Here is a 27,773-nt window from a genome sequence, read left to right on the forward strand (position 1 = left end):
AAAAGTCTCCAATAGACAACTAAAAGGAGAGAAAAAAACGTTTTATTCTTTTAATTTGTAGAACACCAATTTCTGTTTTAAAGACTCAGAATTATTAATTACAGACAGGATTAAAATAAGAAAAATTGGCTAGGAATCCAATTATCCTATTATTTGGCTACTGAGTAGAAGAAACAGCATTTTTGTTCCTATAAGCATAATTTCTCACCCATAAAATTGGGAAAGTTATTATGCTATCTTCCTAAGCTTCCTCCCACATTCAAACACAGATGAGATTATTGATTTTATATTGAAACTTAACATTTGTCTAAATTAATTTGGAGTAGTTATCATTTAAGAAAAATTTGTACTTATTTATTTATCTGGTTGATAAATCTATTATATCAAACATTTAATGTGTGTTTAAAATAAGAGAGTCAGATTAATTGTATGTACTCATTCTACATTTTTAAACGACTTAGAAAATAATAAAATAATCCTATTTTTCTACTGTCAGTGATAGAGGACATTTGAAAGACGAGTTTAAATTAGAGTAATTAATTTCTATTTATTATTGCAGAACTGTGTTGAAAGGCTGTTTTTAGTAGTCTACTTTCTTTGATATGGTTTCAGTTCGATGTTCTGTGGGGCATAATTTTATAATATACTTGAGCTTTTCTTCTAGTTATTTTCATTTCACCTAGTGAAAACTCAAATGGATACCTTTGTGACAAAATTTGATTTCCTTATATATAGCATTGCATGACACTGAATCTTCAGTTTCTGATTATCTGTGTACTATCTTTTTCATGTGTTTCATCTTGTAAGACAGTTATTTGAAATATATATAACATAAACCACGATCAAGTTATCCTCTTTAAATGTGATGGTCAAATCTGTAACAAACTGAAATAAAAGGAAACAACACCCTTGATCTCACAGCTTGAAAAGTCACAGCATCATTTCATTTATCCTTTCAGCCTCATCACAAGTAAGCAATGGGACATTAAATAAAAACAGGTAACAATGGTGAGCTGAAGAGTCCTCTCCTCTAGAAAACCTCTAACTTCACTCTAATTATAGCTTAAGTGTCTGAGGATGTGAAATACAGAGAAATAAAAAATGGAAAAAAGCATCAGGTAAACTTCAATGGCAAGTAGATGGGGAAACAGTGGAAACAGTGGCTTACTTTATTTTCTTGGGCTTCAAAATCACTGCAGGTGGTGACTGCAGCCAGGAAGTTACAGATGCTTACTCCTTGGAAGGAAAGTTCTGACCAACCTAGACAGCATATTAACAAGTAGAGACATCACTTTGCCAACAAAGATCCGTCTGTTCAAGGCTACTGTTTTTCCAGTAGTCATGAATGGTTGTGAGACTTGGACTATAAAGAAAGCTGGGCACCAAAGAATTGATGCTTTTGAACTGTGATGTTTGAGAAGACTCTCAAGAGTCCCTTGGACGGCAAGGAGATCCAACCAGTCCATCCAAAGGAAATCAGTCCTGAATATTCATTGGAAGGACTGATATTGAAGCTAAAACTCCAATACTTTGGCCACCTGATTCAAAGAACCAACTCATTGGAAAAGACCCTGATCCTGGGAAAAATTGAAGGCAGAAGGAGAAGGGGACGACAGAGGATGAGATGGTTCGGTGGCATCACCAACTGAACTGAGCTGAACTGAACTTCAATGTGGTTTTAACACTACCACACACAAAATGTACTAAAAGAAAAAGTCATTTGGAAGATGGAAAATTAAACTTATTAAAACACTAAAGAATATGCCTTAGGTAATAATTCCCCACCATTAGCTGAATTGATAAGGTACCTTAATGGGTATTTCCTCATCAACTCTTTATGCAAAATCTTGTGCCAGGCTTCTACATAATTTGTACAGTTAGAAACAAATTCTGCCTTTCATTATGCATATTTTCCTCTGATTCTGATAGATGCTATGCATTTGAATAATCTGTCCTTTTCAAAGCTTTAATGTATGTACTCATGTTAAGCTGCAAATCCTCAATAACTATTTCCATCCCCCTTAACTTTGCTCCCATTTGAGCTGTGTTCAGAGTCACAGCTACAAAACTATCTGAAAGGTAAGAATTTATATCCAGTAGAGTTTTCCCTATCCAGCATTTCTAAATGGATAAATGTTTCTGGTAGTAATCTGGTGCTGATGGATAGCCCCACTGTTATTCGTCACTTTATTTTATGAGCCAGATGAATGTGTTTATCATGTGAACTGAATGGGACTATACTCCTAATTCTGACCATCTATTTTGTAAATTGACTCTTGGTTAGATTGAATATTTAGTAAAAAGAAAATAATGAATGGAAAAATAGACCATATGGCCACATTAGTAAGAGAGCTTATGTTGTTGTTCAGTCTCTCAGTCATGTCCTGCTCTCTGCAACCCCATGGTCTGCAGCACACCAGGCTTCCCTGTCCTTCACCACCTCCAGGAGCTTGACCAAACTCACATCCATTCAGCTGGTGATGCCATCCAACCATCTTGTCCTCTTTTGTCCCCTTCTCCTCCTATCCTCAATCTTTCCCAGCATCAGAGTCTTTTCCAATGAGTTGGATCTTTGCATCAGGTGGCCAAAGTATTAGAGCTTCAGCTTAAGCATCAGTTCAGTTCAGTTCAGCTCAGTCGCTCGTTCGTGTATGATTCATTGCCACCCCATGGACTGCAGCACACCAGGCTTCCCTGTCCATCACCAACTCCCAGACTTTACTCAAATTCATGTCCATTGAGTCGGTGATGCCATCCAACCATCTTATCCTCTCCCCTTCTCCTCCTGCCTTCAATTTTTCCCAGCATCAGGGTCTTTTCAAATGAGTCAGCTCTTCGCATTTGGTGGCCAAAGTATTGGAGTTTCAGCTTCAATATCAGTTCTTCCAATGAAAATTCAGGACTGATTTCCCTTAGGATGGACTGGTTGGATCTCCTTGCAGTCCAAGGGACTCTCAAGAGTCTTCTCCAACACCACAGTTCAAAAACATCAATTCTTCAGTGCTCAGCTTTCTTTATAATTCAACTCTTACATCCATACGTGACTACTGGAAAAACCATAGCCTTGACTAGACAGATCTTTGTTGGCAAAGTAATGTCTCTACTTTTTAATATGCTATCTAGGTTGGTTATAACTTTCCTTCCAAGGAGTAAGCATCTTTTAATTTCATGGCTGCAGTCACCATCTTCAGCGATTTTGGAGCCCAGAAAAATAAAGCCAGCCACTGTTTCCACTGTTTCCCCATCTATTTGCAATGAAGTGATGGGACCGAAGGCCATGATCTTAGTTTTCTGAATATTGAGCTTTAAGCCAACTTTTTCACTCTCCTCTTTCACTTTCATCAAGAGGCTCGTTGATTCTTCTTCACTTTCTGCATAAGGGTGGTGTCATCTGCATACCTGAGGTTATTGATATTTCTCCCAGCAATTTTGATTCCAGCTTGTGCTTCTTTCAGCCCAGCATTTCTCATGATGTACTCTGCATATAAGTTAAATAAGCAGGGTGACAATATACAGCCTTGACGTACTCCTTTTCCTATTTGGAACCAATCTGTTCCATGTCCAGTTTTAATTGTTGCTTCCTGACCTGCATATAGGTTTCTCAAGAGTCAGGTCAGGTGGTCGTGTATTTCCATCTCTTTCAGAATTTTCCACAGTTTATTGTGATCCACACAGTCAAAGGCTTTGGCATAATCAATAAAGTAGAAATAGATGTTTTTCTGGAACCCTCTTGCTGTATCAATGATCCAGTGGATATTAGCAATTTGGTCTCTAGTTCCTCTGCCTTTTCTAAAACCAGCTTCAACATCTGGAAATTCACGGTCCACATATTGCATCAGTTCACTTATAAGCATCAGTTGTTCCAATGAATATTCAGGGCTGATTTCCTCTAAGATTGACTGGTTTTATCTCCTTGCAGTCCTAGTTACTCTCAAGAATCTTTAACACCACAGTTCAAAAGCATCGAAATTCATATAAACTCTTTTATTGATAATACAGTAATATTACTACACCCAAATACACACAGGAGCCCTTCTTTTCATAATGTTCTGTAACATGTATTTGTTCTAAACAAATTTCAAAGCTTAGCTACATCAAAAATTATTTATTGGGGAAATGATGACCAATGACCAGATAGAAGATTTAGAGTATCAGTCAGAGATCTAACTAACAGAAATTATTTATATGATATGGAGCGAGCATTTAACTTGGTTTATCTTTCTGTAAAATGATGTCAAATGATTTCTAAATTTCATGTATACCTATTTCTAAGTCTTTGGCTACAGACTTATTCAGGCAATGTTAATATCCTCCTCCCATCTGGCATGACCACAATCCGATTAATATTTAGTATTTATTCTTTTCCTATGTTATTTTGGATGTAAGTTATTTGATTACATGTCAAGATTAGCTGATTTGGACACTGTTCATTATAAACCTTAGATTGTATGCTTGCACAGGAAGACTGTACACTCATCTATTCAATCTGACTACAAATATGGAAGCTATTTTGCCATAACATTCTTCTGCCTATAGTAGACTCAAAATCACTTTATATAAAGCACTTTATATAAAATCACTTTATATAAAGCATTTTATGCTTTATATAAAGCACTTTTTCTCCAAGTAATAAAAAATGGATATTTATATAAATAAAGGAGCTTCCTAACTGACCTTGGACTTGTATCTATTTTCAATAGATGACATCTCAAGTTGTAAGATGACATTTTCTCCATTTATTCACAAAGCATGTATTAAGTATTCACTATTCAAGACAATAAAGAAGTAAAAAGAGAAAAGATATGACCTTTGTCTCTGAAAACTAAATGGATTTGAAAAAAGAAAAGGAACAGTGAGCACAGAGTGGAAAACATGAGAATAATACTACTGAAGGCAAAAATGATAAACAGAAAAATAAAATAAATGCAGACAAGCTGCACAAGCCAACCATCAATGTGGCCAACTTCAGAAAAACTATAACCCATCACTAAACAAATTATTTAGATGAAAGAGTTCTAAGGAAAAAGATATCCATGTATCAAGATTAACTACAAGCATTTTTTTTTTAAGTTATATATTCCCTCACACCTTATGGTCAAGTTCAATTCTATGTAAAACGCATTCTAGTGACACACCCACCCACGTTTGCTTGGATTATAACTCTGATAGTCTATGATAGCACATTGCCTTGTATATAGTATCACTGAAGCTGTGGGCATAGTGGGATTTATAGGTTCATTGCTTTCAACAATGGGAACTTTGACAAAAATGGTTTTGAGAGACATATATAATTAGATACATTCAGTGATGCTATATGCAAGGCCATCTGCTATCATGAAAGAGTTAGTTGTGCAGTCGTGTCCAACTCCTTGCAAATCCATGGACTGTAGCCCACCACACTCCTCTGTCCATGGGATTTTCCAGGCAAGAGTACTGAAGTGGCTTGCCATTTCCTTCTCCAGGGGATCTTCCTGATGCAAGGATTGAACCCGGATCTCCTATTTTGCAGGCAGACTCTTTACCACCTGAGCCACCACAGAAGCCCCAAGAACAAAAATTATTATGCTTAACTTTTTGATTGATTTCTCTTATATTAAAAGAAATAGCAGAGAATCAAAAAATTTAAGAAATCAAATTTAAATATGCAGTTAAAAATCAAATAAAACACAACTGAAAATTATTTTAGCTAAAAGTAAAGTATATTTTCAAGCACTTGTATAAAATCATAAAATTTAGTCTTGGAAAGATTAGAATAAATATTCTACCCATTCTAACAATTAGCAGTTTTCTCTCTTGGATAAATTGCAAATGAGATGTCTTATATTTACTTGCTGGCATTTAGATCAGGTGGGATCAAGTTTCCAAACCACACAATTGGAGATAAGTAGCAAAGTTTTCGTGGAGAAGACAATAGCAACCCACTCCAGAACTCTTGCCTGGAAAATCCCAGGCGGAGGAGCCTGGTAGGCTGCAGTCCATGGGGTCGGGAAGAGTCGGACACGACTGAGTGACTTCACTTTTACACATTGGAGAAGGCAATGGCAACCCACTCCAGTGTTCTTGCCTGGAGAATCCCAGGGACTGGGGAGCCTGGTGGGCTGCCGTCTATGGGGTCGCACAGAGTCGGACACGACTGAAGCGACTTAGCAGCAGCAGCAGCAAAGTTTTCAAAGCTGCCTCAAATTGAAGCTAGTTGTTTCCTATGAATTTTAATTTCATGTCAATGTCCTCAGAATTTTGCTGAAAGTTCCATATTCCTGGAAGATCACACTTATTTTCTAAAATAATAAGCAAAGCTACATTATTTAGAAGTGCCTATCTAATACTCTAAATATCTTAAAAATACTATTTGAGTGAAGTGAGTGAAGTCACTCAGTCGTATCCGACTCTTTGCGACCCCATGGACTGTAGCCTACCAGGTTCCTCTGTCTATGGGATTTTCCAGGCAATAGTCCTGGAGTGGATTGCCATTTCCTTCTCCAGGGGATCTTCCCAACCCAGGGATCGAACCCAGGTCTCCCACATTATAGACAGAAGCTTTACCGTCTGAGCCACCAGGGAAGTCTAAAATACTCTTTAGGGCCCAATAATATAAGTCAATCAATAGAAAGTACAATTTATTTGATTCACTTTTCCAAAAATTTATACAAATGTTTAAATTAATAAAGTTGACATATTTCATGATAATTATTAAGTTTTCAGGATTACTGATAAATATTGGTTTATCAGAAGATGACATATGTGAAGAGAATACTGGTATTATAAGAAATTGTTTGTTTAATACATTATGTCAAAACATATTATCTAATGAATGTTTTAAATTAATTTTCAAGCAAAGAGGAAACATCATATTCAGTAAACTGCCTTGGAAATAGATCAGATAATTCATTTTCCAACTACAGGTCACAATTAATATTGTACTTTCTATATAATAACATCTGAGAGGAAAAGAACTCTGTTAATTTACCAAATAGCATGTTTAAAATTTTCAAATAAAGAATCTTATCAGTACTTTCACTGATTTCATTAGTTATGAGTTTGGAACCCTTCCTATAATCAAGTAAATACAACTGTATAAACATAAATCTATCAAAATATCTTGAAAAAATAAAAGGTTTTTATTCTCAATATGTGAATGCATTTTGATGTAAAGATATTCATTCACCACCATAGTACCTAAATATGGTAGACTCAAAGGATTTACATTTTAGTAAATGTAATACTGACGGCTGTCAATATCTCCTACTGTCTTCTCTTATATTTGACATATGTTAGGAATATAAGAAGAAACTGAGTTTTATCCAACTTCATGGAAATTGTCAAAAAGATAAGTTTCAACCCTTTGAACTATAAGCATTCCTAAATTGCCTTCAACACATAATACATCTTTAAAATTACTTGGCCATATTATAAATAAGAAATAAAATTTTCATGGGCTAGTTTATATAGATATTGCAACTGTTAAATGGAGGTATTCTGGAGGAATACAAATTATGCCAATGAGACAAAGGCATCAAGATAAAATGAAAATAAAATGCAGTTTTCATTTTGATATATTAATTTTAACTTGGGTTTGTCAATATAGAGTGTATTACAAATACACAGAATAAAGAGGGCTTATTCTTTATTTCAGAGATTACACATTGCATTTAATCGCCATTTTTTTCTCTGTCTCCTTAATGTAGAAGAGTCTTCTCATGATGAGGAATTATAACAACACTTTCTTTTCAATGGATAGATCTACTGTCCTTTGTTTATACACTTTTATACTTGGCAAAAATATAGCAAAAGCCACAGTCATAATTGGTAGATTCTGTATCATTTCTCAAGACTGAGAGTAAGAGGGCCTGTTTTTTTCTAATAAGCCAGCATAAATATTCTTGGTCTCTGCGAAAAATTTAACTGTGGAAAAATTCCTTTAAAATGATACATAAATATTTCAGGTACCTATGTATACCAAAAGCACATAAATACTAAAATTTAAAGATCACCTCACTTCCTGAACCACTCTATGAATTAACAAGAGTCATCAAACACTGCCCCTCCCAAATATCAAACTACCAAAATGTCTTTTTTCTAAACAGATAGAAAATTCTTTGGAATTTTTTTCATGATGATTATGATAATTTTCTTAGGAAAGGCTGTTTATTTTTACAAAGTTTGAAACATCTTTAGATGTTTTCACTTTTTTGCCTTGTTAATATGAAAAGAATGTTGGCTATAGGAAGAAAAGTGATCTATTTTTTAAATGGGTGAGCTTGAAAATTTAAAAAGTGATTTCACTTGCTTCTACCTTACAATTGCAGGCAGCAAAACTTGGCAAGAGGTTTTGGGCTCCACATTATCATAGCACTGCAGACATAGAACTGTTCATAAGCTCATTTATCTTAATACTTGGTGTTATCATTGTCTTCTCTGTAAAAAAATTGTAAAGTTGCAGAAAACCTATTTTCTATTTGGATCAGTAATAGGTGAATATATAAATTTATTATAGAATCAGAATTAATGGACTATAAACAGTTGACAAAATTATCTTCAAAAAAGTTTTAAAGCGACAGATTTTACTAATCATTTAACGAAATTTTCCCAATATTTATAAGTTCCTTAATCTCATTTGCCGAGCATTTTACTTATTTCATCATTAGCTATACCTGATTATGCCATAGACATTTATCAAATGGCACTAAAAATAGTAAATTCAGACTAAAATAATTTATAAATCCTAATCTTGGAGTTCTGACCTGACAACCAGTAAAAAGGCAAGGAGACTCAATTTATCTAGGATCCTTGATTCTACAATGTCTACAAAAGTTAAAATAAGTCAACTGGAGTATAGATGATATTAAGTTATATAGAGTCAATCAAGCTAGACCTCAATGACTTTAATTTAAAAAGCTTTTCAGAAAAGAGAGCATTTCAGACCCAAGTTGGAATCAGTTATTGATTTCAGTCAAACTACCTGCTTTGCAGGATAATTAAGACTTGAGTTTTACATATATTATACGTATTTATATTTGTATTTTAGTATACATTATTATTATAATATGATTGCATGAATGAACCTTTAAATATTATCGTTATTCAGTTCAGTTCAGTTCAGTCGCTCAGTCGTGTCTGACTCTTTGCGACCCCATGAACCACAGCATGCCAGGCCTCCCTGTCCATCACCAACTCCTGGAGTTCACCCAAACCCATGTCCATTGTATCAGTGATGCCATCCAGCCATCTCATCCTCTGTCGTCCCCTTCTCCTCCTGCCCTCAATCTTTCCCAATGTCAGGGTCTTTTCAAATGAGTCAGCTCTTCACATCAGGTGGCCAAAGTATTGGAGTTTCAGCTTCAACATCAGTCCCTCCAATGAACACCCAGGACTAGTCTCCTTTAGGATGGACTGGTTGGATCTCCTTGCAGTCCAAGGGACTCTCAAGAGTCTTCTCCAACACCACAGTTCAAAAGCATCAATTCTTCTGTGCTCAACTTTCTTTATAGTCCAACTCTCACATCCATACATGACTACTGGAAAAACCATAGCCTTGACAAGGGTTTATCACATTTCTTTCATGAAAATAGAACTAGAGCAAATACATTAAAATGAGATCAGTACTAAAATAGGAAAGGTTTTACTATCCCAGGGGCCCATAATCCAGGTTGAGCATTAAACTCCCCAAAAGAATTTTTAAATACTGCAGTTCAAACTCAACTAGAGACCAATTGAAGAAAAATCTCCAGAGATGAGGGCAAAACATTGATAATTTTCATTGCTTAAAATCTTAATTGAAAAAAAAAGATCTTAATTGACTTAAGAATTCATTTCATTATCACAGTGGCTAAGAAAGCATACTCTAATCTACTTGAATTTGAATCCTAGATCAACTTCAGTACGCATATGACCTTGAGCAAGTTACTTGCTCAGTTTTTTCATCTGTAAAATAGGTATATTGATAGTATCTGCTTCATAGAGTAGCTGTAAATGAATTCATGGAAAGAACTTAGGATAACACCAAGCATATAGTATGGGTTCAACAGGTAAAATAATTATTGTGGTTTTATAATTATTATCATCAAAGTAGACATTTTTAATTCGTTAGTGGTGTCTGAAACACAATGTTCGTTTACTTATTAGAAGCTGGGATATACCTACTTATATAAAATGAAACATCTATCACAGAAAGAAACAGTTTACTACAAAATAAACTAATCCAGGGAGTGACTCTGCTACTGTTCAGATGCTTTAGTCTTTAAAAGTAGAACTTGAACCATGTGCATGCAGTTTTAATTTCTCCCTTTGTAAAATCTTTTAAACATAGAAAAGAGAAAGAGAATGTGTTAGTCATTCAGTGGTGTCTGACTCTTTGCGACCCCATGGACTGTAGCCTGCCAAGCTCCTCTGTCCATGGGATTCCACAGGCAAGAATACTGGACTGGGTTGCCATGCCCTCCTCCAGGGGATATTCCCAACCCAGGGATTGAATTTGGGTTTCCTTCATCCATTGTGGGCAGATTCCCCGAGCCATCTGGGAATCCAACCTGACGGAGAACTTTAAAATCTCTTCTGGTTCTAGTTCCATGAGTGTATTTTTAAAAAATGGTATAAACTTAGGCAAGATTTTGGATACTGGATTCTTTTGTTTTAGGGGGGCAGGGCAGGGGTGGGGGAAGAGAGATACTAAATTCTAATAGAAGCAATGCTCATGACCTTTCTTAAACTACCCTGACACCAAATACCTAAATAGCTAGTGTTTACAATGCAGGTGTAGTGATAGATATGTTAATTAGTTTGATTGTGATGACTATTTCACAATGTGTATGTATATAAAACACAAGCTGTATGCCTTAAATATATACATTTTTTTTTTCAGTCATACCTTAGTAAAGAGGAAAAAAAGAAGAGAAATAACATCACATTTGCTTGATTGGTCAAGGCAATTAAAAACCATAACATTATAATTTGAACACAACTTTTAGTTTTAATTTTGTTTTTTGACCCAAACAAGTTTTAATAGACCAAGTAGAGTAGGAGACCAAAAATATGATTAGACATAATTAAAAATCTTATGTGTGAACTTACCTTCATTAATTAAAATAATTATATATAATATTTGACAAATACAAACAATATATGAAATAGAACTGATATACTGGGCTTGATAATAAAACTCACAGTCTTTAATCCACTGTCTTAATTCACTACAAAACACTGTCGATATCTTTGCATCTTTCCTTGTATTTCCTGCCAGCATCCTCTTTTCTGAGAGTTCACTGCCAATCTGAATTTTGTGTATCTTTCCCTTGCTTGAAAAATTGGTTTCACCATATATGTATGTATCCCTAAAGGATACTTTTTTTGTATTTCTTGTTTTTGAACCTTGTTAAAATGGCATTATACTGTTTATATATATATATATTTAAAAGAATTTGTGGCAAAAAGTGAAAAATATTTTCTCTCTCTTGCTTTCCCCCATAATTAAATCATAAAGTCAGCTTAAAGAAGCCAACTCAGTGATACTTCTTGACAGTCCTTTCCGGCCAGTATAAAAACTTTAAAAATGGATATCCTTGAATATTATTCTTTGGCCATGAATAAAATTATGGGCGTTAAAATAATTTATCTATCATCAGGAAAAATTACCAGAGGAATTTTTCAGTATCATGTCTCTAGTTCATCACTTATTTAATTCTGTAATAACTATTACATAAAACTACAGCATAATTATTATGGTATTTTAAAATCATATTGTCAGGGGAGTAATTTCCTTGGTTCTGTCTTGCCCCAGTGTAGCAGTGTTACAGCTCCGTTATAGCTCAGAATTTTATTCAGCAAGCAAAGGAAAATACACCCTCCAGGCATGAGGGTGGGCCAACCCCAAAAGAGAGGCCTTAATCCATCTTGGCTTCCTCTTTTTATTCATTTCTCTCCTCCCCACTGAGCCTGCCTATACAAATTGGGCTAGGCAAGACGGGGGAGTGTTTGTTCCACCTGAAGTTCTCACTCCAGTCCGTGGATTTTCTTTTGTTCTATTTCACTGGCTTTTCCCTTTCTTGTCTTTTAGCCACTGCCATTTTGGAATCCTTTTTCCTATTCTAACTACCTAACAATATAATAGTAGTTCCTAGTAAATTTTAAAAATATAATAGAATCCCATCAGCTTGAAAAGAGATGGAATTTCTTTCTTTCCATACATAACTGGATGGAAAGAACATTTAGATTTTAAAATACTCTGAACACAGAGAAGGATCAACATTTTCAAAAGCACAGATAGTTCAAAATAGAAGAAAAACCAAGACAAAATGCCTTATGTTAAAAAAAAAAAAAAAAAAGATGTCTATCTCCTAGCAAGGTTTTAAGCTTATATAGTTATAGAAAACTGTTATTCATCTATTCTGAATAATGTCTAACACAACACCATGTATATTTTGATGGATTTGATCATGACATTTTAAAATACCTTCTATTATCTCTCAACAAGTTAGCTTTGAAAATTTGTGTTTGAACTGGAGAAATTAATTTATTGATCCTTGCAAATATTCTGCTAACTGGTAAAACCAAAAGGGCAGAAGAGATCAACTAATTTCCCTGCTGGATATAACAGTGAAATCCCACTGATTGGTTATGCAGAAAAACACTGCAGGTTTTCGGCAGGGTAGCTGAGAAATTGAATAAGGATTCTAGCAAGAGCCTATTGTTTCCATAGGAATGAGACGTTATCTTGAATAAGGAACCAATCAACAACTGCAATTTAGCAAACTGAAACCACTTCAATTTGACCAATCTTGCTGCTGCTGCTGCTGAGTTGCTTCAGTAGTGTCTGACTCTGTGCGCAGCCCACCAGGCTCCTCTGTCCCTGGGATTCTCCAGGCAAGAATACTGGAGTAGGTTGCCATTTCCTTCTCTGTTGACCAATCTTACTGAAAAACAATTTGAGCCTTGAACATGAGAAAGATGAGGTGCTTATAGAGAGGAACTCAGTGAGGATAACATTTTTGAAAATTTGCAGCCTGAGGTTTTTAATATGCAACATGTTTAAGGAAAATGATTGAAGAAGACATCCCAATGGTCTGAAAATAAAACTACTACCATGGGAAGAAATATAGTTAAGAGTTCTTATTAGCTCTAGGATACTTTAGTTTGGGGAAAGATAATTAAACAGAAATTTCATCTCTCTTGATCCCTCACTTGATCAAAGGAATAAAGGGAAAGTTTTATTCATGTGGCAATAATGTGGAATGGGCAACTCATTGGTGCTCACTCACATTCTACAGGGAGCACAAATATGGATTTTTTTTTTCCCCTAACTTGAGGATTTTTGTCTCTGTTTCCTTTTCAGATTTCTTCCTTTAAATTTTCTTTTAAAGACCTTAAGAACTTAGAAATATAAATACAAAATATGCTTGAATATTTTTTTTAAACTGCAAATATACCCAACCTATATAAAACTTAAAGCTGACATGGCAAAGTTTCTTTTTTTTTTTTAAAACTATAGTCAAGCAGAAATGTCTAATAACATTTTGTCTAATAATGTGAGGGCACACCGAGATATAAACAAAGATTCTGCCAAAGGAGTAGGCAGAGATGGAAACTGAGATCCAGGCAAAACTGAGTCAGCATTTCTAAGGCAGAGCCTGCAAATGTCTCCGGAGAGAACAGTAAGTACTATGTTGACTGTGGTGGCCAGAGTTGATTATGGAAGACCAGCAACTAGGTCAATGATGAGGACTATGTGGCTAAGAGGAAAAGAACAAAATAAGGTCAAGAATAAAATTAAGGCCTGTAAGAATAGTGTTCCTCAGTCTTTTTGATAACCAGGTGAAAGCTCTCTCTGGGAACGTGCATAAAGGCACACAGCAATTTGTAGGCAATTACAGGGAGATCCCAGGTGCCCTGAAGTACAACTATAGACCTCCCACACATTCCACCCAGGTTAGAGATTCTACTATGGGCTCAAAATATGAAATTACCCAAGCACTTCGTTCCTTATGATGATACTTTCAACGTCAAGTGGCTTACAATTTTATGGAAATGAAACAGGTATAGATTGTAATAAAGAAATCAACTTTATTGCAGGGACATATCTATGGAAGTTCTGAAATGACTGAATATATTATCAAAGAACACATCAACTTTGCATAAGATGACTACCTTGTTCTACTAAACATGACAACAAATACCAGGAGATACATGTTGATAAATGGTTTAACATAGCACTATAAATACAAAACTAAGAATATTCTGGGGAAGACCTTCCCACACAGTGATATTAATCACTTTATCAACATTGATTAGATTGCTTTCAAAAAGCTACGACGAGATTTTAAAAGGTATTCTTAAGTTTTCTCTTTTGTTGAATCTCATTTTATATACTCCATCCCTAGAAATAACCTCTTCTAGAACAATGACCCAAGAAACAAAATTCATCTATCATCTCTTTAAACTTAGAGCCAGCTCTTTCTGGGAGTGTCAATGAACATACCAAACCGAGTGAGCTGAGTGACTGGCTGGGTGACAGGGTTCCTGTGAGGTCCCCACTAGTTTTGAGGGGCTTCCCAGGTGGCGCTAGTGGTCATGGCAACCCACTCCAGTATTCTTGCCAGGAGAATCCCATGGACTGAGGAGCCTGGAGGGCTACAGTCTATTGGGTTGCAAAAAATCAGATATGACTGAAGCTACTTAGCACACACAAGCAGGAACTGTCCAAACTCCTCCTTATATATTTTTAACAAATACAGTGTCAATGTTTCTAATGTTTTAAAATACAGCATACTAAATAAATATATTTCACTATTTTTTATTCCATAAAAATTTACAACAGACTGTAAGAAAGTTTTTAATTTTATAGCAAAAATGTTTAAGGATCACAGGAAAAAAAAATCATTTTCCCTGTTGATTATTAAGATTTCTTTGCATGGTTTGAATACTTACATTCATTTTTGTAGTTCTAAGCTACCATGCAAAATTAGGACTCTCTGTATCTGCTTTGAAGAGAGACTACTGTATGTATTATCTGCCCTTCTCTGTACCTTTCACCTAAATTCGCTTAGTAATGTAATGTAGAGCCTTAATCTTGGGTTTAAAGGAGTCCATTTTCCTTTAAGCTGTGTTTGAATGGATTGGGGAGGAGTGCGAAGAGCAGAGGGCAGAAGGGTCCACAACTAGAAATTGTGAAAGAACTTATTTTAGAAACAAGTAGTCTATTCTCAAGGTATGTATCCTCAATCTTCTCTCTTTCACTTTTCTAAATATGCAGTTCTTGATAACTAAAAGACTCAACGTAAGAAAAATACAGGCACATAATAATTTGTACAATTGTCCTCTAAAAATCAGGAACAATGACAGAAAAGAAAGATGTATTAAATCTAAATAAATCTCCCTGCCTGTGCAAAATTATCCTCTTCAATATACTTCATAATACTTCATCTAGACTAGCTTTAAATGCCTTCAGGGATTGTATTAGGAATATTGTATAGTATACCTCTGTTCTCTAAACTTGCCACCATAATGAGCTGTAATGAGGATGGAGTGGCAGCCAGAACAATATTTCCCTTACATTTTTGTCAATTTAACTAAATAGTATGGTGATATTTTCTTTTGTGTAGAGATTTTAATCATTTTATTTACTGGTATTGCATATATTACAGAAAATTCAGGGGGAAAATGAATCTATTTTCTAGTCCTAAATGGCAGCCAGGTGGATATGTAATTACTCTAAATGACATTCACAGTAAATTACAGGCAGGTAAAAGTTTTGTTGAACAATCTCAGAATAAATGGGCCAATAAAAGGCTATATATAAAAAAAAAAAAGCTACTGTCTTAAATCAATCTATTGTGGAATAGCTCCATTTCAAGAGATGTATTGAATTTTAAGAAAAGCAAGAAAACCTTGAGGGAAGACGTAGATCAACATTATTCTCTTCTCAGATACAAAATGTAAGGATGATTCCAGTTCATACTTTCTTTGAATTGACTGTGGACAGAGTGCTTTTTAAAGCCACTTTTAATTTATTTCCCGGGACAAAACTTTTCAGAGACTTAGTTGCAGATCAGAGAAAATAATACATATTTTTAGGGTTAAGGTTATTAAAGCAGAAAATGTGTGAAAGCATTTTATCACAGCATCTAGACAGGAGTATTGAGTCAGACTGGGTGTAGAGTTAACCAATTTAAATCCAGTTCCGCAATTTAGCTATCAGATATGGATCCACATGTTGCAGTATCTACTAGTGAGGGACTGAGTTGAGGTTACCTTACCCAACACTTATTAGCTATGAGATTTGGGCAGGATATTTAAAATCTCTGTGACTTGGTTTCACTTATCTAAAATGCAAATAACAATAGCATGTAACCAATTTTTGGTGAGAATTAATATGATTTTTAAAGCACTCAGGGCAATGCTTGGCATGAAATAAGAGCATTCATTCACACATACAAAAACTATTGAGCACTTATTATGAATAAGCAATTCTTCTAAGTGCTGGAGATAAAGTAGTAAACAAAACCACTCTCCTTGGATAAACAACAAAGCCCTACTGTATAGCACAGGGAACTATACTCAGTATCCTGTGATTAAATATAATGGGAAAAAAATATAAAAAGGAATATATATATGTGTATAACTGAGTCACTTTGCTGTACAGCAGTGACTGGCACACCACTGTAAGTCAACTATGCTTCAATTAAAAATGAAAAAACACTCTTAAGTAACTCACTGTAAGAAGACAGAAAAGTTACATTTTTTTACATCCAGGATATTTACATCATATTAGATAACAATTAGTGCTGTGAAAATGAAGGCGGTAAGCGGGAATAAAACCTAACAAGAGTATGAGACTTCCCAGATGATTCTGTGGTTAAGAATCTGCCTTGCAGTGCAGGGGTCAGGGGTTCCATCTCTAGTCAGGGAACTAAGATCCCATGTGCAGCTGGGCAACTGAGCCACAACTACTGAGCCCTTGCACCACAACTAGAGAGTCGGTGTACCTCAGTGAAAGACCCCACCTAAGGCAACAAAGACCCTGAGTGCTGCAACTAAAACCTGACCTAGCCAAATAATTAAAGAAAGAAAAGAAAAAAGAAAGCAATGAGAGGGTGTGTACAGTCTTTAGTACATAAGCTTCCAGGGTAGCTCAGCTGGTAAAGAATCTGCTGGCAATGAAGGAGACCCCAGTTTGATTCCTGGGTAGGGAAGTCCCCTTGGAGAAGGGACAGGCTACCCACTTCAGTAATCTTGGGCTTCCCTGGTGGCTCTGATGGTAAAGAATCCACCTGCAATGTGGGAGACCTGGATTCAATCCCTGAGTTGGAAATTTCCCCTGGAGGAAGGCAGGGCAACCCACTGCAGTATTCTTGCCTGGAGAATCCCCATGGACAGAGGAACCTGGCTACAGTCTATGGGGTCACAAAGAGTCAGACAGGACTGAGCGACTAAGCACACACAGCACACATAGTGTTCAGGGGGCCCTTCTCTGCAGGTGACATGTAAGTACTGAAAGAAGTAAGGGGAAGACCCACATGCGGTCATCTGCGGAGTGCATACAGAGGGAGCTACAGATGCAAAGGCCTTAGGATGCAAGTTTGCTTGGCCATGTTCCGGAGCAACGGAGGAGGCCAGTGTAGCTGGAATGCAGAAGGAAGGGAAAGAATGGTAGGAAATAAAAACCCAGGGAAAGCAGGGTACTGTGTCATGAGATCACTGGGCAGCAAAAGAGTCCCGTTTTCCTGCATGAAGGAGAGATCGGTCAACATGATTACAGGTATTTCTGCAGTCACATCCATCTGTTTCTGTTACTATTTTATCCTGCTCTCTAGGTAAGGCACGTTTCTGTCTCTCCGTTTCCTCGTAGTCTTCCTCTTCCTCCTCCTCCTTCTCTTGTCCTCATCCTCTCCTCCCTGCCTTCCCCCCACCCTTTCTGCTTCTTCTTCCATTGTTTCCTCTTCCTCATTTTCCTTTTCTTGTTGTTCTTGTCCTGTTCTTTCTGATTTGACTACTTAGTGGTAATAGGGATATTTATCACACATTTTGAAATAATTTGGCTTCCCTGGTAATTTGGCTCAGTGGTAAAGAACCCACCAATGCAGGAAATGTGGGTTTGATCCCTGGGTAGGGAAGATGCCCTAGAGAAGGAAATGGCAACCCACTCCAGTATCCTTACCTGGGAAATTCCATGGACAGAAGAGCCTGGTGAAATTCTGAGCTTAAGACCATTAAAGAAATATATCCAGGACACAATAACCTTAGAGAAATCAGGAAGATAACAGTAGGAATAATAGGTGATGAATGTTTAAAGTTTAAGAAAAAGGAAAGCTGAAGTCAAAACATCCAAAAATAAGGCCATTTTTCTCTAATCCAAAATGAGAAGAGCCAGTGTGGCTAATCTAAAAATTAGCAAAACTAATATTTGCAAGAACCAGTGTGTAGCATTTCTGCTGTTGTAGTCTCTGCCCTTCATCTCCCTGAAAATAAATCAGCTTCTATTTATTTTTCTTTATCTTGAGTTTTTATTTTTCCATTTGCATGTCTCTATAATAAGTATGGGCTTCCCTGTTGGCTGAGAAAGTGATGAATCTGCCTGCAAATAGGGAAACCTGGGTTTGATCTGGGTTAGGAAGATCCCATGAAGGAGAGCATGGCAACCTACTCCAGTATCCTTGCCTGAGACTCCCCACAGACAGAGGAGCCTTGTGGGCTACAGACCATAGGGTCAAAAAGAGCCGGACGTGACTGAGTGTCTAAGCAAACATAATGAGTATAAATGTTCATATTAATACTCTTGTTAACCATCCAATTCTTCTCTTCCAAGACATGCTCACTTATGTTCTTTGCTCATTTTTCCACTTGGGTTTCTTGTATTTTTCTTTTTTACACAAAAAAATTTCTTTTATTGAAATCTACATTTATCAATCAATGTACATACAAAGAAATGTGTTAAATCTACCACAATTACATATGAGAGCTGAAAGATAACTGGTAACTAAATACCATCCCTGTTTGATATTGGAAACCTAATATCAGAGATTAAGTGATTTGCATAAGACTGAAGGCTTGCCAGGTGGTGCAGCGGTAAGGAATCTGCCTGCCAGTGCAGAAGACATGGGATTGATCCTTGGGCTGGGAAGATTCCCTTGAAAAAGGAAACTGCAACCCACTCCAGTATGCTTTCCTGAGTAATCCCATGGACAGTGCAGCCTGGCAGGCTACAAAGAGGCCAACTCTGGCAGGGTAGCAAAGAGTCAGACACCACTGTGACTGAGCACAGCACAGCAGAGTGCCACCTGGTGATAGTAATTAGAACTGGACTCCAGGTTCCTTGGGCTTCCCTGGTGGCTCAGGAGGTAAAGCGTCTGTCTACAATGTGGGAGACCTGGGTTCTATCCCTGGGTCGGGAAGATCCCCTGGAGAAGGAAATGGCAATCCACCCCAATACTATTGCCTGGAAAATCCCATGGACAGAGGAGCCTGGTAGGCTACAGTCCATGGGGTCGCAAAGAGTCGGACACGACTGAGTGACTTCACTTTCCTTTCCAGGTTCCTAGGGCTTCCTCTCATAGCTCAGTTGGTAAAGAATCTTCCTGCAATGCAGGAGACCCTGGTTCGATTCCTAGGATCAGGAAGATCCGCTGGAGAAGGGATAAGCTACCCACTCCAGTATTCTTCCGATTCCCTTGTGGCTCAGTTGGTAAAGAATCTGCCCACAATGCAGGAGACCCTGGTTGGATTCCTGGGTTGGGAAGATCCCCTGGTGCCGGGGTCCAGCCCCGGCTGATCCAGGGTATTCGAAGCGGGGACGGCGTCGGCGACCTATTTAATTATTTATTCATCAAAGATATAAAGAGTAATAGAATGAGGATAGCTCAGTAGGAAAATTCAGTGGAGAAAAGAGGCTGAGTAGCTTGGTTTACGCGGGAGACCAATAAAACTTCAAGACAAGAAGTTTGCACCACTTACGTAGGCCGCAGGCGTCCTTCCGTTCTCCCGAAGGAGAGGAGACACTGAGGCCTCCCCGGTCGGATCTTAGAAGCCCAGGCATAATTAGCAAGCATGGCGGGTTCCGCGCTCCAGATGGAGACTCAGCTGGAATTTGGGAGAGAGAGTGACATGGGGAGACCAAGTTTCAGTGAACAAGGCCCGCACTTTATTTTCCAAAGTAGTTTTTATACCTTAAGGTATGCATAGAGGATAATGGGGGAAGGGGTAGAGTCATGCAGCAAGCCAGGCTTTCTTCCTGCAAACTTATCATATGCAAAAGTTCAGGTGATTGACATCATCTTCTGGCCCGGAGGCCTGTTAACATTTTAAGAAACTTATCTTTCTCTAAAGGTGATTATTCCAAAGTCAGGCGCCAGCCTTCCAAAAAGCATTGGACAAAGCTGCATTTTACATTTCTATACACCCATTATATCAATCAATACACTGCCAAGGACACAGTAGGTAAGGAGTATGGAGACTTAGCAGCAAACATTGGCCCAACAAGTGAAAAACCCTTCACCAATACATTTTCTAATCAATCTTTTAACTACTCAAAGGAATCTGTGTTTAGGCAGTTTAGAACATCTCCTGCCTCTCACAGTTGGGAGGCTCTGAACAATCACATGTGGCCGGAAAAACCTATTCAGGCAGGCTAGAGGATTTCCAAAGGAGTTTGTAGGTTGAAACACTGTCACATCCAGGAATTATTAACTGGAGCTGTAAGCTAACTCTCTTTTCAGAGAGAGGTAGTGGGGGACAGCCCCCTGTAAAGTCAGAGGTGTAGGTGAAAGCACAAAGCAGAAAGTAGGCAGACTCTGGTTTTGGGGGTAGATGCTCGAGAATTTCCAGGGGGACTCCTGAGGCTCGATCCCGCCTTTGCGTATGCCGAGCCTCCTTCCTCATGACCTTTGTCATGGGCGGAGTGCCTCACGCTGGCTCCCGGCAGTGATAGAATTCCAGTTGAGCTATTACAGATCCTCACTCAATATGCAATATGCCGGCTCCCGGCACCCTGGAGAAGGGAATAACTACCCACTCCAGTATTCCGGCCTGGAGAATTCCGTGGACTATATAGTCCTTGGGGTCGCAAAGAGTCAGACACGACTGAGTGACTTTCACTTTCAACACATGCAAACTACCTTTAGGACTTCCCTGGTGGCTCAGACGGTAAAGCGTCTGCCTACAATGTGGAGACCCGGGTTCAATCCCTGGGTTGGGAAGATCCTCTGGCGAAGGGAATAGCAACCCACTCCAGTACTCTTGCCTGGAAAATCCCATGGTAGGCTACAGTCCATGGGGTCGCAAAGAGTCGGACACAACTGAGCAACTAAAAAAAAACCAGGTTCCTAACTCCAAGTTCAGTACTTGTTTCCAGTAATCCATCCTTCTCCCCAAAAAGGCAGTTATTCCAAGTTTATTTGAGGATGTATATATGTGAGTGTATGAGACCTTAGCCTTACAGTTAATAGCATTAGTTTAAAAAAGAAAGTTTATTTAAAATATAATTGTCCCTCTATGTATCAGTTATCATTTGATTTCACTGCTAATAAAACAAGATGACAAAAAAAGAATTGTTCTGACTTTTCCTTATCAAAGTCTTGGTAAATGGATAACTTTGTTAAAGAAAGAAAAGCATGTTCATCCAGGGTCAGAGCAGAAAAAAAAATATTACAGAGAATGCTGGTTCATTATGTAAAGTTTAAAAATAAAATAAAATTAAAAAAAATTTATGTTTGAAAAGTAGCTTATAAATCTTACTTTCAAAGGAGTAGTATATGTAATGGGATGGTGTCTCATTAAAAACAAAATGAATCAGTGGGCAAACTTCACAATGAAACTGGAATATACATTACTGAAATTCAGGACCCTTTATACTTAAAAGTCCAAACCATTACAATTTTATCTTTATATATAGTTTATAAATTCTTGTGGGATTACCAAAACATGGAAACATAGTACAATAAAAAAAATAATAGAAATATGCCCAGATGTCTATGAGTGCCCAAACAAGAGCAGAACCATCACTATATAGAGGACAGGAGAGTCAGTCTCATAGAGAAGGTGATATATGCACTGAGTTGTGAAAAACAGGTAGACGTTTTCCTGGTAGATAAAAGAGGAAAAGGCATTTCAGACAGAGAAAATAGCATATAACTAAGTGTAAAGAAACTTTGTATGGTGGGAGTTTAATTTAAATGGGTAGAAAAAGAGATATACATTAGAATTGGATTGAAAAGAAAAGGGAGGAAAGAAGACACTTCTCAATGTCATGCTAAATAAATAAGACTTACGTTGTGGATCACTGCCTGTGCTTTGTGCTTAGTCACTCAGTCATGTCCGACTCTTGCGACCCCATGGACTGTAGCCCACCAGGGTCCTCTGTTCATGGGACTCTCCAGGCGAGAATACTGGAATGGGCTGCCATGCCCTCCTCCCGGGGATCTTCCTGACCCAGGAATTGAACTGGGTCTCCCGCATTGCAGCAAGATTCTTTATCAGCTGAGCTACTAGGGAAGCCCAGATCACTGCCTGTAGGGGAACTAAAGATTTTTAAGCTAAGGAGTGACAATTACAGATTTTTGTTTCATAGGAGGATAATTCCACAAGTAATCTGGAGGAGAAAATGGCAACCCACTCCAATATTCTTGCCTGGAAAATTCCTTAGACAGAGACTTCTGATGGGCTACAATCCCTAAGGCTGCAAAGAGTCAGACACAACTGAGTGACCGAGCACTCATGCACAAGTAATAGTAAAGAAAAATTATAAAGGGCAAAAAAAGTGACTATTGTGCTTATTTTTTTTCCCCCATTAAAGAGGTCCTAATCAACAAAGAAACCATTAGCCATAGATGGCCAAGATATAAATGTAAGAACAAAGTATCATCAGACTCATATGAAATCTGAAAATATTGCCATTGTATTGTTTTGCATTTATATAGTTCTCTTTTTTTCTGGAAACAAATACATTGTAAATGTTTTGGTTCAAACAAAATAATCAGTTCAGTTCCAGTTCACTTTTTGAGCACCCAGAATGGGCCTCAGCACTGCACTAGTTGTTAAATCATTGTATAAAATAATTACACTTAAGGTCATGACAGACCGGTATCATTTAGAATGGTTGGTAGTAAGAGATTTCAAATGCCTGTGGGACTGTTTAAATTATATGAAGTCTGTCTATGTTTGCTTTTCTAGTTTATTGAGGTTTTGAGATTTTGAGGCTTTGCTTATATCACCGGACATTTTTCTTGGCTAAGCATACTGAATAGCAATTACGGGGCACAACGTTTTGAAACACTGAAGGAGAAACATGTGTGATATAGATGCTGTATTTAAGAAATAAATATTGTTGGTGCTTGTGTGCATGGTCGCTCAGTTACGTATGACTCTTTGAGACCCCAGAGACAATAGTCCACCAGATTCCTTTGTCCATGGGATTCTCCAGGCAAGAATACTGGAGTGGGTTGCCATTCCCTTCTCCATGGGATCTTCTTGTCCCAGAGATCGAGCTGAGCCACCTAGGAAGTCCAAAACTATCTTTAAATAATTATTTTTAAATTAAACTACAATTTTCCTTGATTTTCCTCCTGAAATTTGGATATACTTTTTAAAAATTATGAGTGGGTCAGAGTTGATATTCTATGGCTGTTTTCAAGACAAATTTAACAATGTTAGAGAAGAAAGTCACATATGCACAAAATGAAAGCATCCCAATGTCAGATACACTTTAAAATCCGAGGTGACCATTAGAATAGGAAGCAATAGCACTATGCCAGTGCTGATTATATTTTTCACTTTCAGAAAACAAAGTTAATGGAAAGTATATAAATTATTAACTATGAATGTTAGATGTATCTAATATGTCAGCAAATTTGAGAATTCGTCAATGAAAAATATTTCCATTGATTAATAATAGGAAACATTTGATTGCACCCAACTGACTTACAGAGGAAAATTGCACTGTCAAAACCAGTCAGTCTTTGTTAGGGAAAGCACAGTTTAATCGAAACTGAGGCATATTGGAACTGTGCCCTTGCTCTGCAAGTCTCAGTTACCAAGAATCTATGTGAAGTGAAGAAATGATTCCAAAGAGTCATTGCATTTAACATGGCACTGTGCAAAATGAAGACTGCCCACGTATACCATGGCAATCTTATGTGGAAACAATTTATTTTTACTAAAAGGAAATGGAAAATAGTCTAAGTCACTGAAATACCTTTGGAAAAGGTGACTCACAAACTAGGATCCCCTGATAAAATTTTGCTTTTAAGATAATAAGACAAGTTTACAAAATCAATAATGTTTACACTTTTAATGCTGTTTATTTTTGTCTGTTAAAATTTAATATAGTATTTTAATATAAATATCAATAATTAAAACATGGAAAAATTTTTTTAAGGAAAGCTTCATTATTCAAACAAATGGATCTTTCTGTAAGATAGTTGAGCCTGAGATGGTAATGGACCAGTGACAAATTGGCAGTAAGCAATGCCCTGGCTGGTACAGAGAGAGTTTTCAAATTTGTGGAATTGGATAAATGATGCAGAATCTACCACAGTAATGTGAGCAATTTCAAAAATAATAAAAAAGACCTAACAACTCATGTCTAATTAGTTAAAGAGGCGAGGGACCACTTGAACATTCCATGTGAATGGCCAGTGACATTACTGCACACTCCATTCACATTTACTGCAATGAAGCAGTAAAAACGTTGAAGATGCTTTTAAACAGAATGTCCTTATCTGTTAGCACATTGAAATTTCCAGAGATGTTTGTAAATGTGAGAATTTTCTATTAATGATAAAAATGTTTATATCAGGGAGAATATTTTCATGTCATTCCATTTCCTTGTACTGAGAGTAAAAATCGGTTCAATAGTTAGCGTTGGTTCTACTGCAGCGGCCAGTTTTGTCTCTGTAATGGGTGACACATGTGGCACCAACAGGCTCTGCCCAGGAAACTTCCCGGAAGGGATGTGGCTTATCCATCAGCCTGACTGCCTGAAACACTGACTGGAGATTCATCTTGATCAGATATTTTTCTCTTCTTAAAAAAATAATCGTTCAGATTCATTTATTTTAAATATTTTGTGAAGATGACAAGGTACTTAGTTGAGGAAAAAAAAAAAAAAAGCAAGCACTTTGTAATGAACCACAATGTACTTCACTTAACTACCACATAAATTGTTTTCTTTGTTTTCTGTAAAAGTACCAAGCCTGAAACAATGTAGTCTTTAATTTCAAGTTTGGAGCATTGAAGGATGCACACATTGCTGATTTCTCTCTTTGCTGAAGACAGAGGCAAAGAATATCAATGGCAGGAACCAAGACATGAGAAGCTGTTGACTTACGTGCCTTAGAAACACAGCATTGATGTGGCATTTACATCTTTATAGATAAAGGCAGTGGGTATATTTGCAAGTCAGACCACTTGAAGCCATACATCTATAAAAAAGAATATTACATGTATATTAAGTGTGTTCTCAGTCATTGAGTCGTGTCTGACTCCGCAGCTCCATGGACTATAGCCCATCAGCCTCCTTTGTCCATGGGATCTTGCAGGCAAGAATACGGGAGTGGGTTGCCATTTCCTACCCCAAGGGATCTTCTCAACCCAGGGATAGAACCCACATCTCTTGCGTCTCCTGCATTGGCAAGCAGATTCTTTATCACTGAGCCACCAGGTTATATACATGTTTATATACATATATATGGCTTCAAGTGGTGTCAACATAAATGATGATAACAGATAATTGTTAGAGAACTACTCTCACCCACTACCTGGAAGTAGAATGGAAAGACTGTCCCCTTCCTCTCCCATGTCAAGCCTTCTCCTAAACAGAGACCTTATCAATACGGTTGGTGAATTTTAAAAAGGGGAAAGGACTTGCTTCTTTCTCTCTCTTTCATATCTGCTGGATGGAAGAGGCATATGGTCTCTCCTCATCCTCATAATTTTCCAGGACAGGCCCTGACCCTGCAAAGCAACTTCTGCAGCATCTGGTGGAGGGTTTGGTTTTTTAATGGACTTTTTATGTAAGAGGGTAAGTTTTCTAAGAGGGGACTTTTGGAGGAGTATAAGGAAAGCATTGGGACCCTCATCTCGGTTACATCCTCCTGTTGTGATCACAATGTGCATCACTTTATTGGACTAAACCCATTAAAGGAATAAAGGGGTGCATTTATTAGGCCTCTAGAAACTAGCATGTATTAATAGAATATGGTTATGGAGTAAACTTGGAGACGGCAATGGAAACCCACTCTGGTACTCTTGCCTGGAAAATCCCATGGATGGAGGAGCCTGGTAGGTTGCAGTCCATGAGGTCGCTAAGAGTTAGACACGACTGAATGACTTCACTTTCACCATTCACTTTCATGCATTGGAGAAGAAAATGGCAACCCACTCCAGTGTTCTTGCCTGGAGAATCCCAGGGATGGGGGAGCCTAGTGGGCTGCCGTCGATTGGATTGCACAGAGTCGGACACGACTGCAGCAACTTAGCAGCAGCAGCAGCAGCATAGAGTAAACTTACAACTTCCATTTTGACTTAGTTTGCTACCAAGCCTTTTCTTGTTATTAATCTGATACTGCTTCAGTCTTAGATAATCTTCAGCACTCAATCTTCTTTCCATTCCAAGTAAATTCTTCTTTGCATAATATGTATAGCAAACATTTGAGTGACTGTTATTAATAGGTAAAAGATAGTGTCAGTTTACAAATACCATTGTATTTAAGCCTCAAATCAACTGTATAATATAGATACTGTTTTTATTTATATTTTAAAGAGTTAAATAGCTTAAAGAATTTCAATAGTTAGTAAAAGATCATGTATCTGGAAAGTGATGGAGCTAAAACTCAAACCTAGTTTTGGCTAATTCGAAATCCCATGGTTTTTAAGTGTTCCCTTGTATGCAATCCTTATGAAAATCTAGTTAATTTACAAATATAACTATTTATTCAATAATATAAATTCTTAAACAGCTACTTAATAACTATCTGTAATGTGTGAATCATGGGTACTGGAAATAGGATCCTGAACAAGAGAGAATTTTTGTTTGCTCAAGAAGTTTACAATCTGGAGTGGGAGGGTGTATTTGTTGTTCAGTCACAGTTGTATCTGACTCTTTGTGACCCCATGGACTGAGTGTATAGAAAGACAGATACATAGATAAATGGATAGATAGATTTAAATAGTGATGAGTGCTATAAAGGATTAAAAAGAAAAGAAGATAGTAGAATCAGAGGGGGTGGAAGTGCGAACGGGGATGCAGTAGTTCAGGCTGGTTGATAAGGGATGTATGCGCCTCTGAGTCAGTGATATTTTAGCTGAGCTTTGAATGGTTAAAAGGTCAGCAAAGTGAATATCTGCAGTTATGAGAAACAGTAAAAGGAAAGAATATAAATACGGGATGTACACTTTTTGTATCTGAAAACTGGCTCTAGCATATCCTAGCTCTGATGGTAGGCAAGTCATTTAATGTCTTGTTCATCAATTTCCTCTTCTATAAAATGGAAATAATAATACCTACTTCATAAAGTTATGATTATTAAATGACTTAATTTATAAAAAAGATTTTGATTGGTACCTGAATATGAAAAGCACTATCTTAGTGTTAGGTATCACCAACACCATCATTATCATGATTATCATCTTGTTCATTTGAGGCAGAATAAATGGCTCTTCAAGGCACTAAGCTGGAGCAAGCTTTTTGAAGTCATTGCTATTATTATCATCCTAATGTACAGATGACTGAGCAAGAATTCTGACTGTGGTGCCTCAGTTCGATCACTTTCCAGCCTAGTTTTCTAAGCCCATTG

The 27,773-nt window shown here is 37.2% G+C and overlaps 1 long non-coding RNA gene across 1 annotated transcript in view; it reads right to left on the reverse strand.

Moving 5' to 3' along the window:
• Window positions 1-20,050, reverse strand: part of LOC129627280 (uncharacterized) — a 129,306-nt gene extending 109,256 nt beyond the window's left edge. Inside the window, exon 1 of the long non-coding RNA XR_008702518.1 lies at window positions 19,939-20,050. This is a non-coding gene — a long non-coding RNA (uncharacterized LOC129627280). The remainder of the gene's footprint in view (window positions 1-19,938) is intronic.
• Between the last annotated feature and the right edge of the window lie 7,723 nt (window positions 20,051-27,773).

The sequence above is a fragment of the Bubalus kerabau genome, chromosome 14, assembly GCF_029407905.1.
Source record: "Bubalus kerabau isolate K-KA32 ecotype Philippines breed swamp buffalo chromosome 14, PCC_UOA_SB_1v2, whole genome shotgun sequence".
Lineage (NCBI taxonomy): Eukaryota > Metazoa > Chordata > Mammalia > Artiodactyla > Bovidae > Bubalus > Bubalus kerabau.